The following is a 13,461-nucleotide window of genomic DNA, read 5'->3' as shown; positions in this document are numbered from 1 at the left end:
TGACAGTGCAGAGGTTATGAGCTCTGGGAGAAAGGAACCTGTTGCTTCTACTGGGTCAGGGAGGTGAGTTAGCAGTAGAGCAGGTCAGGCCACCCAGCAAACCCATCCTGATGGGCACCTCGGGCAGCTCGGGGTGTGGCAGCACAGGCAAAGATGCTAATTGGACCTGGCTAGCATGGCAGGGGGTATAGCTCAGGGGTAGAGCATTTGACTGCAGATCAAGAGGTCCCCAGTTCAAATCTGGGTGCCCCCTACTCTTTTAGTCACTTAAAGTGGGAGAGTTCCAATTTTCTCTCCTCTTGCTGGTTCTTGCTTCTGTAGCAGGTGCAGAGGAGACCCCTCTGACCCTAGCAAGGCTGCTCTGCTCAAATGATGCATTTGTCCTCCTCCTCTGATCCTCCCCAGGTCTTTCATGAGACCCAGTGTGTACGCTGATCTCCTGGCTGAAGATGAGGACTTTGTCCTTTGAAGGTAGCAAGAGAGAAATCTGAGATCACTGACAGAGGAAGAATAGCTGAACTGCTGTGACTTCTCAACAATTGCAAAAGAAGCCAGAAGCTACCGCAGTAACACAAGCAATATGTCGAGAGGAGACAACAGCCAGCTTAGAATTCTATTCCCAGCCAAACCATTCTTTGCGAACAGACGCAAGCTGTTGGAGAGCGTACGGCCAACAGACGCTCACTAAAGAAAATTCTAAAATACATGCTTTGGAGAAAAGTAAAATGATTCCTTATGGGAGCTCTGAGATGCAAAAGGGATGTTGAACAATGAAACTGGTAGATATGCTAGTAGATCTAAAAGTCATTGCCCAAAGAATGTTCATGTTTAATTTATACACTTTTTTTTAAAGATAGAATGAAAATACTGGCTAACAATAATATTTTAGGAAAGCGCTGACAAGAATTAAGATGTCTTTATGTCATCTGGGAAGAAGATGAAGATACTAACTTTAGAGTTTTAAGGTTTACATGCAGAAATTTCTAGTATATCATTCTAAAAGCTGTAATTTTGCCAAGCAAAAGGGGGTATGGAAATGGAGGGTATATATTGGTAGTCTTGCTAAGCACTCATTAATTCTAATATTTTGTTGATTCTTTTAGATTTCCTATGCAGATGATCATGTCATCTAAGAAATTTGAAATTTCTATTTCTTCTTTACAATCTTTATTTCTCCTCTTTTTCTTTCCTTATTATAATGACTAGGACCACAAATATCATGTTGAATTAATGTGTTGATGGTGGAGATCTTATTTTATTCTAATTTCAAATGAAAACTTTTCAACATTTCACCATTAAGTACATGTTGTGGACTATACTTTTTGTAAATGGTCTTTATCACAGTAAGGAATTTTACTTCAATTTCTAGTTTGCAAAAAAACTTCTTTTATCATGGATCAATGTAGAATTTTCTCAAAACCACACCTTTTTTGTATCTATTGAGATACTCGTATAATTTTTCTCCTTTAGTCTAGTAACATGGTGAATTACACTTATTGTATTTTATAAAATTAAACACAAATTTGCATTCCAGATATTAACCTACTCATTTTGATATATTTGTGGATTCAGTTAGACAATAATTAAACTTTTTTGCACAGCACCTGTGTTTATGCATGATATTGACATATATTTTTATACTATTCTTGCTGGGTTTTGGTATCAAGTTTGTGCTAGTCTCATAAAAGAAATTTTAGAATATATACATTTTTTTCTATTCTTAGAAAGATTTTTATGTAAAAATAAAGTTATTTCTCATTAAGTATGTGATAAAACTCACCAGTAAAACCCTTATCTGAATTTGGGGGAGGGGGAATTTCAAATAACTGTTTTAATAAAATAACTATTTAAGACTTAGAGGACTAGTCATCTTTTCTGTTTCTTCCTGTGTCAGCTTTGGTAAGTTGTAGTGTTTTTAAAGTACTTGCTAAATTTCCACATAACGTAATCATAAAGTCCTTGTATTCTTAAAACATGATGGATGGATTCAGACTCTAGATCGTAACTGAGTGACCTTGGCAAACATGTTTAACTCTCTCAGTCTTAGCTTTGTCATATATAAAATGGGCATGATAATACAAATGAGAAAAATAATAGAGCCTAGTTTGTGGAGTTTTGTGAGAATAAATAAATTTAGTATTTTTTAAGTCTATAGAATAGTGCCTTTCACATGGTAAATTCTTTGTACAGGTTTGTTAGATTTAAAATTTTGTACATTAGTTTTCATAATGTTCTATGATTATTATTTTGAAGTCTAAAGATTGTGCAGCTTTTCTTTCTAATTCCTGCTTTTGGTTAATTTTGTCTGCTGTCTTATTTTTCTTATCAGTTTCATCAAAAGTTAATTTTGCTCTTCAAAGGCAAACTTTTGGTTTTGGCAGTCATCTCTGCTGTGTGTTTGTTTTCCATTTCATTGATTTCTTTTCCTGTATTTCCTTTGTTTCTCATAGTATTCTTTAATCCAGTTTTTCCCCTAACTTTTTAGATGGATTCTTTATTTATGTTTGTTCTTCTTTTCTAGTATATTCCTCAAAGCTGTATTTCTCTAAATGGTGATTTAGTATCTGTCAGTGGATAAACAGATAACAAAAATGTGGTATGTCTATATACACAGTGGATTATTATTCAGTCATTAGAAAGAAGGAAATCCTGCTGTCCACAATAACATGGATGGAACTGGAGGGCATTGTGCTAAGTGAAATAAGCCAAGCAGGAAAAGACAAATACTGTATGGTATCATATGTGGAATCTAAAATAAAAACTTGAGGACTTTTTTTCTTGAAGAAACAAAACAATTCAACTTCATTTTTAAAAAACTTTTGGTGGTGTCACACAGCATAAGGGATTGTGTTTCCCTGACCAGGGATCAAACCTGTGCCCCCTGCATTGGGGTCAGAGTCTTAACCACTAGACCACCAGGGAAGTTCCCAGCTGTGAGTTCTTGCAGCGACTGTTTTCCTTCAGTTCACCTGACTCAGGATCCCGGCCCAAAGACAGAGACGCTTCTCCCAGTGTCTCTACTTCAGGTGGCGCAGAATCCTGACGTTCACCCCCCTGGTCTTGAGAGGCTTCCACGAGTTCTATGAGCATCCCAGTTGCCTCTTTTGGACTGAAAAATTCACACTCAGGGCCAAAGCAGCCTGTAGTTTGGAGCTTTAACTTCCTGTTTTCCCATCATTTTCAAATCTCCACCTCGCATTGTCTGTCTAAAGTTAGCTCTTTGATTCTTTTAATGAGCTGCTTTTAATAGTTTTGCAGCCTTTTAATTTGTCTTCATAGGAAAGAGTGCTCCAAATTACCTTGTGCATTAAGGAATGCTGTGCTGTGCTTAGTCGCTCAGTCATGTCTGACTCTTTGCGACCCCATGGACTGTGGCCCACCAGGCTCCTCTCTCCATGGGATTTCCCAGGCAAGAATACTGGAGTGGGTTGCCATTCCCTTCTCCAGGGGATCTTCCTGACCCAGGAACTGAACCCCAGGTCTCCTGCTTTGCAGGCTGATTCTTTACTGACTGAGCTACAAGGGAATCTTTTATACCATTTATTCTTTTGTTTTGTTTTACTAAGATTTTTTTTTCATTACTAACATTTTTCTCATTTATTCATTGCCTGAACATATAAGTATTCATTGAGCATCTACCTCATCTAAATACAATGAAAAACGTAAAATGGAAAACAAAGAACACACCATCCCTGCCTTCTTGGAGCTTATAGTCAATCTATTAGAGGAGAAATGATATCACATAGTCATACCAAGTGACGTAAGAGACAGTGCTGAGAAATATAATGCATTTAACAATAAGCATATGTAGTCTTCTGAAATCGAGTTAAGGGAGTAGTAGGAGAGGCACAGCATAACAGAACTAGAGTTCCTAGTCAGTTCAATAAAGGAGCAAAAAGTTCAACTGGAAATTTTTTAATACTATCATTATTTGCCAAAGACATGATTGTGAATATAGACATAGAATCTGATATGCTATTAGAACTAATAAATTAATACGAAGTTTGCCAGAAGCATGGTGAGTAAACAAAAATCCATTCTATTTCTCCATGCTAGTAGAAAAAAAAAGAAAATATAATTTTAACATGGGTCCTTATACCATTTATATGTCTTAAATATTTCATCTGGACTTTTAGATACATTGTTTTGGCCACCTGATGCAAAAAGCCAACTCTTTGGAAAAAACCCTGATGCTGGAAAAGATTGATGATGAGGGCAAGAGGAGAAGGGAGCAACAGAGGATGAGATGGTTGGATGGCATCACTGACTCAGTGGACATGAGTTTGAGCAAGCTTTAGGAGATGGTGAAGGACAGGAAAGCCTGGCGTGCTGCAGTCCTTGGGGTTGCAAAGAGTTGGACACGACTTAGCAACTGAACAGCTACTTCTAGGCATTCTCACTAAGGAAATACAATAGTAAGTGTGGGGTACTTCCCTGGGAGTCCAGTGGTTAAGACTTTGCCTTCCAATGCAGGGGCATGGGTTCCATCCTGATGGGAGAACTAAGATCCCACATGCCTCATGGCCAAGAAAACAAAACATGAAACAAAAATAGTATTGTGACAAATTCAATAAAGACTTTAAAATTGGTCCTCATCAAAGGAAAAAAAAAAAGAAAGAAAATGCAGTAGGAGAAAAAGGAGGGTGAAGTGGTCAAATCTGTTGTGGGAGCAACACCTTGAGAAATTCCCAGGGAGAGGAAAGAGGTTTTGCTTTTACCATGGTTTTCCAATCTTTACAGTCACCTCTGGAAACTAGGAAGACATATAAGCACCCTCCATACTTCTCAAGGGGTAGCAGCAAGAGCAAACAGCTAGCCTTCTGCCTGGAGGCTACAGTGAGGTTGAGGAGATGAGAATGTGCAGTCTGCACACCGGCCAGGAAGGACAAGAGTCCCCTGGGGGAGTTGGGGATGGGCTTCAGCCCCCTGAAGAAGAGCACTTCTTCAGCCTCTTCGGAGAAATATGACCCCCTAATCTACTGTCTGTATGATGGTCAGGGGAGAATACTTGGAGCTGTTCCTAGTGTGAACCCTGAATTTTGGTAACAAGACATAGCATGTCAATTTAATGTTCAAATGTGGGAGGGAAGGGAAGGGGCTGAAATTACAGCCTCTGCTTCAGTAACTGAAAAATGTCAGCAAAGCAGGGGGCACCTGGATTTGAACCAGGGACCTCTTGATCTGCAGTCAAATGCTCTACCACTGAGCTATACCCCCAGGCCTGTGTTCAGTGTTAATTGCACCTCTTGATCTGGGCACCTGACTTTCTTACAGCCCTGTTCCTGGGAGCAGGCAGCTTGTCCCACGACAGCCTGGCTCTCCCTGCCATCACTCACTCACTCATCCACCCCTAAACACCTACTCACCAGCTTCTGTGTGCCAGACACACCCCTCTCCTTCCATTTCTCTGGCTCTGTCTACCTTGGCTACCCCAGTGCCATGTGCCTTGCGATGGGCAGTCAGTGGCTTTTCTCACCTAACAGAACTGTGGTCCCCTCGTCCTCTTCTGCACTAGGGTGCTGAGGAGCAGAGTGGGCCCTGCCCAGGCAGGGGAGCAGGGACAAGAACCTGGCCAGGACTCCACCCTCAAGGACAGCTGACCCCCTCCTTCTCCCTTTACCATGCGCTTCATTCTCTCAGCCCCCTTCATCTGCTCAACCTGCAAATATGGTGGAGAAATAAGGTGAGTCAGCTCTGGATTCCCTCTCTAGAAGGAAATTGATTTGCGGAGGGGGTGGAACACCATGAGAACTTGCTGGTAAATTCCCAGGCCATGGAAGACGGTAGGCAACAAGCTTCATAGCGGAGGGCAGGCGACTCTGCATGAGCAGTGGGAACAGGGAAGCAGCTAGGGATGAGGGTCCTCTCATCTGAAAGGGTGGGTGTTGGTGTGGCAGAGAGCTGGACTCCCCATCCCCGCCACTGACAGAGAAGCCCAAGCAGGCTTTGAGTCCCCCATCAACTCTTCCCAGGGCCCCTTCCTCTCCCCATGGAAGCGTCTCCAGGAGAGTCTACGAGGCCCATGGGCTTTGGTGGTGGTCGTGGTTTAGTCTCTAAGTTGTGTCCGACTCTTGCTACCCCATGGACTGTAGCCCACCAGGCTCCTTTGTCCATGGGATTCTCCAGGCAAGAACACTGGAGTGGGTTGCCATGCCCTCCTCCAGGGGATCTTCCCGACCCAGGGATCAAACCTGCGTCTCCTGCATTTCAGGCAGTTGGGGAAGTAGCTATTTTGTCCAGAAATACTGAAGAGGGACCTAGTCCCCATGGACTATTTTGTGGCAAGTTTTCCTGGCACCTGAAGTGACTGCACACCTACTGTGCCCTCTGCATCTCTTAAGGCCACTGGGACCCACCTCCCTCCATTGATATTTTCAGATTAAGCTTCCATGTGGGAAGGGGGAGGGGGTGGGAAGAGTGGGGAGAGCAGGGGGAGGGGTGGGAGTTGGCACCAGCTCCAGCACAGCTGACGGAGCTGGAACTGGCCCCTGACCAGGTGTCCTGGGGCCCAACCCCTTACATGAGCCCTCTCCCTGTCCAGGTGAGCCCAGGTCAGCCCAGCCTGGGGGGCACTTTCCCTGGCAGCACAGCCTGGCAGAGACCTGGCAGGAGGTCACTGGCCAGCTCCTGCTCCACGTCAGACCCCCAGCCTGCAGTCTCCACCCCATGACGCTGCCTGCCACTCCAGGCACCCCCAGGAAGGGGACTTCTTTGACAAGCTCTGCTAGGAAACGGGCCTAAGGGACTGAAGTAGCAAAGAGCATGCATCCTGGGCTTGGAGGGACAGGACCAGGGGAGACAGCGCTCCGTGGGCTCGGCCCTTGGGAGGAAGGGCCACCAAGAGGAGACACCCTGAGGACAGTCTGTGAGAGAGACCAAGCCACAGAGACACTGTGATACGAAGGGGTAGCTCTCCCAAATTGTTCTAGTTAATAAAGCAGAGTCGAAATGTTCAGTATGTTCAGTTACTCAGTAAAGCAAAACATGGGTTCTAAGCTCTGTGCGACTGAAAAGAGTTCTTAAGACTTCCCTGGTGGTCCAGTGGCCGAGATTCCGCACTCCAATGCAGGGGGCCCAGGTTTGATCCGCAGTCAGGGAATTAGATCCCACATGCTGCAACTAAGACCCAGTGCAGCCAAATAAATAAATAAATGTTTAAAAAGAGAGAGAGAGGGTTCTCGCTGAGCCGCAATCACAAGAACCGCTCCTCTGATGGGAGAGAGGACAGAGAGGAGCAGGCAGAGGGCCCTCCACCCATTTGTTGCAGAAAATGTTCAAAGGATGCTTTATGTTGGAGAAGAACCTGACAGTTTTTACATTGCTACACCATAAAACAGAAATATTTTGACTTTTACTTAACAAATTTCATGAAATGTTTCATTATTATATCATATTTTCAACCATTAAAGAAAACTGTCATCTTTAGGTTGGTGGTGTGGCTTTTAGTTAGACAAAAATTTCTCAGATATGATGCCAGAAGCTCGATTGATTTGTCTTCAAAATTAAGAACATCTGCTCTTTGTAAGACACCATTAGGAGAATGAAAAGACAAGTCACAGTCCGGAAGAAAGTATTAGCAAGCCATAGCTGATACAAGCCCAGCACCATAGTATGTTCACAACTCGTCATAAGAAGACAAACCACCCAAATGAAGAAATGGATGAAAGATGTGAGCAGATACTTCACTACAGAAGATATATGATGGCAATAAGCACCCAAAAATGCCATCAGCGTCATTAGTAGTTAGAGAAATGCACATTAAAACCACATGAGTTACTACATGAGTTGGGCTGAAAAGTTCATTCAGGTTTTCCCATAATATTGCATGGAGATAACTGAACAAACTTTTTGGCCAACCCAATACTACATTACATTAGAACATAAATGAGAAAGATTGACCATAACAAGTGTTGGTGAGGATGTGGGGAGACCAGAAGATTCATACGCTACTGTGCAAACACAAAATGGTATAACCACTTTGGAAAACAGTTCGGCAGTCTTAAAAAATGAAACGAACTCCTAGCATAGGATCTAGCTGTTCCACTCCTAAGTACTTAGCTGAGAGAATTGAAAGCAGTTATCCATGTGCTTGTGCACAAAAGTCACAGTAATGTTTTCGGTAAAGCCAAAAATTGAAACAACTCAAACGTTTATCCACAGGTGAGGGAATAAACAAATTGTGGTGTATGCATGAAATGGAACATTTCTCCTCAATAACAATGAATGATCAATACACACTACAATAGGCTTGCATCTCAAATAATTATCTTGAGTAAAAGAAACCAGACCAGAAGAGAGAGAGTGTATGCACAGAGAGAGAGAGTACAGATGGCTTGATTCCATTTATATGAAATTCTAGAAAATTAATTTTCAAAACTCAAATGAATCTGTGGCAAGATCAGTGGTTGCCTGGGGTGTTGACAATAGTCTAAGGGACTATTAATAGTATTTTAATAGCATCCATCTGGTCAAAGCTATGGTTTTTCCAGTGGTCATGTATGGATGTGAGAGTTGGACTATAAAGAAAGCTTAGTGCCAAACAATTGATACTTTTTAACTGTGGTATTGGAGAAGACTCTTGAGAGTCCCTTGGACTGCAAAGAGATCCAACCAGTCCATCCTAAAGGAAATCAGTCTTGAGTATTCACTGGAAGGACTGATGTTGAAGCTGAAATTCCAATACTTTGGCCACCTGATGCGAAGAACTGACTCATTGGAAAAGACCCTGATGCTGGGAAAGATTGAAGGCGGGAGGAGAAGGGGATGACAGAGGATGAGATGGCTAGATGGCATCACCGACTCAATGGACATGAGTTTGAGTAAACTCCAGGAGTTGGTGATGGACAGGGAGGCCTGGCGTGCTGCAGTCCATGGAGTTGCAAAGAGTCAGACATGACTGAGCAACTGAACTGAACTGAATAGTATGGAGAGAAAAAGCAGAGGAAAGGCAGGTTCTGGGCTCCACTTTGGACACATCTCCCCCCCACCCACCTTCCCCTAATCTCTGCAGCCTCCCCTCCCCTTGCCCCCCATCAGCACTGTCAGCACGAGGCAGAGCATTTGTTTTCATGCCTAGAAGGGGCACTGGCTGCTCCTGTCCACCCATCTTATGGGGAAAACAGAAGAAAGCAAGGGATTTAGGTCAACCCTTGGAGTCATCTGTGCTTATGGGGTCCACAGCCTCTGGGTGCCTCCCCGCTTCGCATCTCCCTGAGCCTCTCATTATGGTTTTAATGTACATTTCTCTAATTATTAATGATGCTGATGGCATTTTTGGGTTCTTATGAGCCTCTCGGGGAGGTCATCCCAGCTCCCCGAGGCCAGGTGAGTGGTGGATATCAGCCTCCCTCTCTTCTGACCATCTCTCAAGCTATTAGCCAGTCTTTGCTACCCCTCACTCCCAGGACATGGTCCCCACCTGCTCATCTACTTTTGGCTGCCACACTGTCTTTCAAGAACTTCTTTTCAAAAGTTCCCACTTGCTACTGGCACAGCCCACTTTGCACCCCTTCACTGGGCGAAGGCTGGGTGGCCCCCAGAGGCTCCATCTCCAGCCTGGATGCAGCAGCCTCTGCTCCCCCTTCTCCACCTCTCTGGTAGTGCTGGGTGGCCTCTGCATCCATGCTGGTGGGCCTCCCATCCCTGGTTCCCCAGCGCCTTGACCTCAGCTCCTTGTTGGCCAGAGGACACAGCCGGGACTGGTCATCCCTAGAAACTGCCCCCCAGTCGTGGCCTCTGCTGGTCCCTACCCCACTACAGCCTCCTCTCCTCCCCCCCACCATCCCCTTGCTCTAGCCCTCTGTCTTCTGTTCTCCCAGCTGCTCACCTCTTCCTGGCTTCCGCCCACCTTCCCACCCATTCCGACGCCAAGGTAGATCACCCACCTCCACCGACTGTGCCCTCAGTCTAATCACCTGCTCATTACATCAGTCAAACCCAGGACTCCTGTCTTCCCTATGTGTTTCTGAATCTCTGCAATAAGTCCCCTTGGTGCAAAACTGAGCCCTCTCCTTACAGAGCCCAATACATACCTGTTGGGTTACCCCCTCACCCCGGTGGGACCTCAGCCTGCAATTCATCAGGCTCCCTGCCTTCCTTCTAGGGGTGAGGCACCCTGGGGCAGTCATTGATAACCTCCCTTCTAGGGCCCAGCTTCACATGAGCCTGCTTTAGAACCAGGGACCTCTCCCTGTGCTGAGGTCTGCACCCCAATGTCTAGATCTCATGAGGTGCCTTTGCTCTCGGGAGGTATCCTACAGGAACTTCACCCTCTGGCCAACACCCTTCCCCAAACCTCCCTCTGCTGACCTTGGGTCAGCTCTATGCCCTCTCAAGCTACCTCGATCATCCCGTTTGGGGAAGGACACCCAGGACAGTAGGGAGGATGGAGGGGATGAAGCTGTTGTGAGTACTGGCCTCTGGGGGACCTGAGTTATTGTGTGAAAACAAAAGGGACACCTAGCAAGGGAACAGGGGCTTCCCAGGGGGCGCCAGTGGTAAAGAATCTGCCTGCCAATGCAGGAGACCCAAGATACGTGGGTTCAATCCCTGGGTTGGGAAGATCCCCTGGAGTAGGAACTGGCAACCCACGTCAGTATTCTTGCTTGGAAAGTCCATGGATAGAACAGCCTGGTGGGCTACATTCCATGGGGGTCACAAAGGATTGGAGCAAGAGAACCAAGTGAGCATATGCTGCTGCTGCTGCTAAGTCGCTTCAGTCGTGTCTGACTCTGTGCAACCCCATAGACGGCAGCCCACCAGGCTCCTCTGTCCCTGGGATTCTCCAGGCAAGAATACTGGAGTGGGTTGCCATTTCCTTCTCCAGTGCATGAAAGTGAAAAGTGGAAGTGAAGTCGCTCCGTCATTCCCAACTCTTAGCGACACCATGGACTGGAGCCTACCAGGCTCCTCCGTCCATGGGATTTTCCAGGCAAGAGTACTGGAGTGGGGTGCCATTGCCTTCTCCAGTGAGCATATGAGCATACTGTAATAATAATAACAACAACAGAAGAGCAGCAGGAATCCTAGGGCCCTGGAATCAAAGAGAACTGGGGTTGACTCCAGTCCTGAGTTTCAATCCTGGTTTTAACCACTTACTAGCAGTGGGATCATGTATAAGTCATTTCACTTCTATGAGCTTCTAATTCCCTATCTTTAAAGTGGGCAGCAGAGGATGAGATGGCTGGATGGCATCACGGATTCAACGGACCTGAACTTGGGCAAACTCTGGGAGATGGTGAGGGACAGGGAGGTCTGGCATGCTGCAGTCCATGGGGTTGCAAGGAATCAGACACGACTGAGTGACTGAACAACAACAACAGAATGGGAAAACCAGTAGTACCTGTTCTGGTGCTTATGTGGATGTTAAATGAAACAGGTCACTTAGAAGTCCCTGGAACAGAGTAAACATTCAACAAACATTAGCTCTCAGGACTATTGCTAAAATGTTATAAAATTTTAAAAACAAATGCAGTATCTATGGCCAAGTGAAAGTGTAAGTCACTCAGTCGTGTCTGACTCTTTGTGACCCCATGGGCTGTACAGTCCATGGAATTCTCCAGGCCAGAGTACTGGAGAGGGTAGCCTTTCCCTTCTCCAGGGGATCTTCCCAACCCAGGGATCAAACCCAGGTCTCCTGCACTGTAGGAGGATTCTATCAGCTGAGCCACCAGGGAAGATTCCTTAACAAACTCCCTATCCATCACAAGGCTCCTTAAAATGGAAAGGAATTTGAAATGACCTAAATATTCAAGCTTTAGGTAACCACACAAGTCAGGTGTATCAGAGGATGACATGGAAAACCCCTCCCTGTCTTTCCAGCCTGGCTCCATGACCAAGCTCTTTTGCTGGCCTGGCGGGACTGTTCCACACTGTCCACCCCCAGAATCTACCAACCAGACCCTTCTGGTCTCAAACGACTGTTGGTTAAGCCAAGGTCACGTGTCACTGTGTCTGTAGAGACCCCTACTCCCCCACTGCCTCCTGCTCTGACTCCCCCGGGGCCTCATGCACACCTCCACCATCACACACGTCTCTATATTCCTGATGGCTGGACCCGCACTGGGAAGCAAGGCCGGGGCCAGGACCGCTGGCGTGAATCGTGGCAGACACCATCAGGGCAGCCACACTTGGCCTTCACCTTGGAGGTCTTGGCGATTCGAGGAGGAGCATCAGAGCTTGTGGTCCTCTCCGTGCGGTGACTGATGGAGCCCGAGGAGGAGAGAAACGGGTGGTGAAGTGTCTTGGGTGTTTGCAGCCCTGTTCTAGGAAAAGAGGGATGTTCCCAGGGTATCTGGGTGGGAAGGGGTGGGTGACAACGCAGTTTCATGGAGGTGGGGTGTGCTTGCCTCCACCTGGAGAGCCTTCCAGGGGGCCCCCCAGATGGCTGCTCTCCCTGCAGGACGCCAGGGTTGCTGTCAAGCTCCTGGGTTTAATTCCTATTTCAGTCTGGGCAAGGGGAAGCCATCGGAGGTTTGGAGCGGAAGGGGAACGAGATCAGACCCATGGTTTTGGAATCTCGCTCCGGCCACTGTGGGGAGAATGGACTCGAGAAGAGGACAGTGCAACCCAGGAGATGAGGCTGGAGACAGTTGGTGGGGTGGGGAGCGTTCTGAAGAAGGAGCTGCTGGGAGTCAGTTGCTGGGTGTGAACCCGGAGGAGGAGAGTCAGGGGCCCGCTAGGATCTTTGTGGGGCAGCTGGGCGGGTTTGGGCTCCTGTGCTCCACTGCAGTAGGGTTAGGAAGGAGCAGACTGGGGTGAGGGTGGGATAAATTAAGCTAGAGATTCCCATTAGGTAACCCAGGGAAGGTAGGTATTCAAGTCTGGAGGGTAAGGAGTGGTCCAGGCTGGGGACGTAAATCATCGACCTAAGTCACTGACATGTCACAGGAATTTGAAGCCACAGGACTAAGAGGTGAGAAGTCAGGCCAGGATACCGCCCTGGGTGTCCCAATATTTCCAGGCTGGTGGAAGAGGAGAGCTAGACAGGAAGGCAGAGAAATAGCATCCCGTGGGGCAGGATGGAAGCAAAGTGAGGTGTCTGGAAAACTTAGCCTTCACAAGTTTTGAGGATGGTGTGGTCATCCTTGTAAAAGTGCAAGAGGCTAAGTAGAGAGCAGAGAGAGCTGGTCTCTGCTGTCAGCAAAATATTACTCAAATACAGGTCACTGATGACCTTGATGAAGGCCATTTCAATGGACCAGGTGTTAATAAAATGAAAACTGGACTGGACTTGGATATAAGAAAGTGGAGTCGGCAGGTACAGACAATTCTTCTGAGTCGTTTTCTGGGAAATGGGAGCAGAGAAGCTGGGCAGGAACTAGAGGGGTCATGGATCAAGAGAGGCTTTTTCAAAAGTAAGTGCTAGGGCTTTCGAGATGGCTCAGTGGTAGAGAGTCCATCTGCCAATACAAGAGACACGGGTTCGATCCCTGGCCCGGGAAGAACCCACATGCTACGGAA

General features: G+C 46.3%; 2 non-coding genes across 2 annotated transcripts; one reads left to right on the top strand and one right to left on the bottom strand.

Annotated features, from left to right (window-relative positions):
* Positions 1-181: 181 nt before the first annotated feature.
* On the top strand, positions 182-253 carry TRNAC-GCA (transfer RNA cysteine (anticodon GCA)). The gene has a single exon. It is a non-coding gene; the product is annotated as a tRNA-Cys (tRNA).
* Positions 254-5,145: 4,892 nt separating this feature from the next.
* TRNAC-GCA (transfer RNA cysteine (anticodon GCA)) lies at positions 5,146-5,217 on the bottom strand. Its single transcript has one exon. It is a non-coding gene; the product is annotated as a tRNA-Cys (tRNA).
* Positions 5,218-13,461: the final 8,244 nt, after the last annotated feature.

This window comes from Bubalus kerabau, chromosome 8 (assembly GCF_029407905.1).
Source record: "Bubalus kerabau isolate K-KA32 ecotype Philippines breed swamp buffalo chromosome 8, PCC_UOA_SB_1v2, whole genome shotgun sequence".
Lineage (NCBI taxonomy): Eukaryota > Metazoa > Chordata > Mammalia > Artiodactyla > Bovidae > Bubalus > Bubalus kerabau.
The sequence above is the reverse complement of the archived record's forward strand: the minus strand, read 5'-3'. Positions and strand labels throughout refer to the sequence as shown.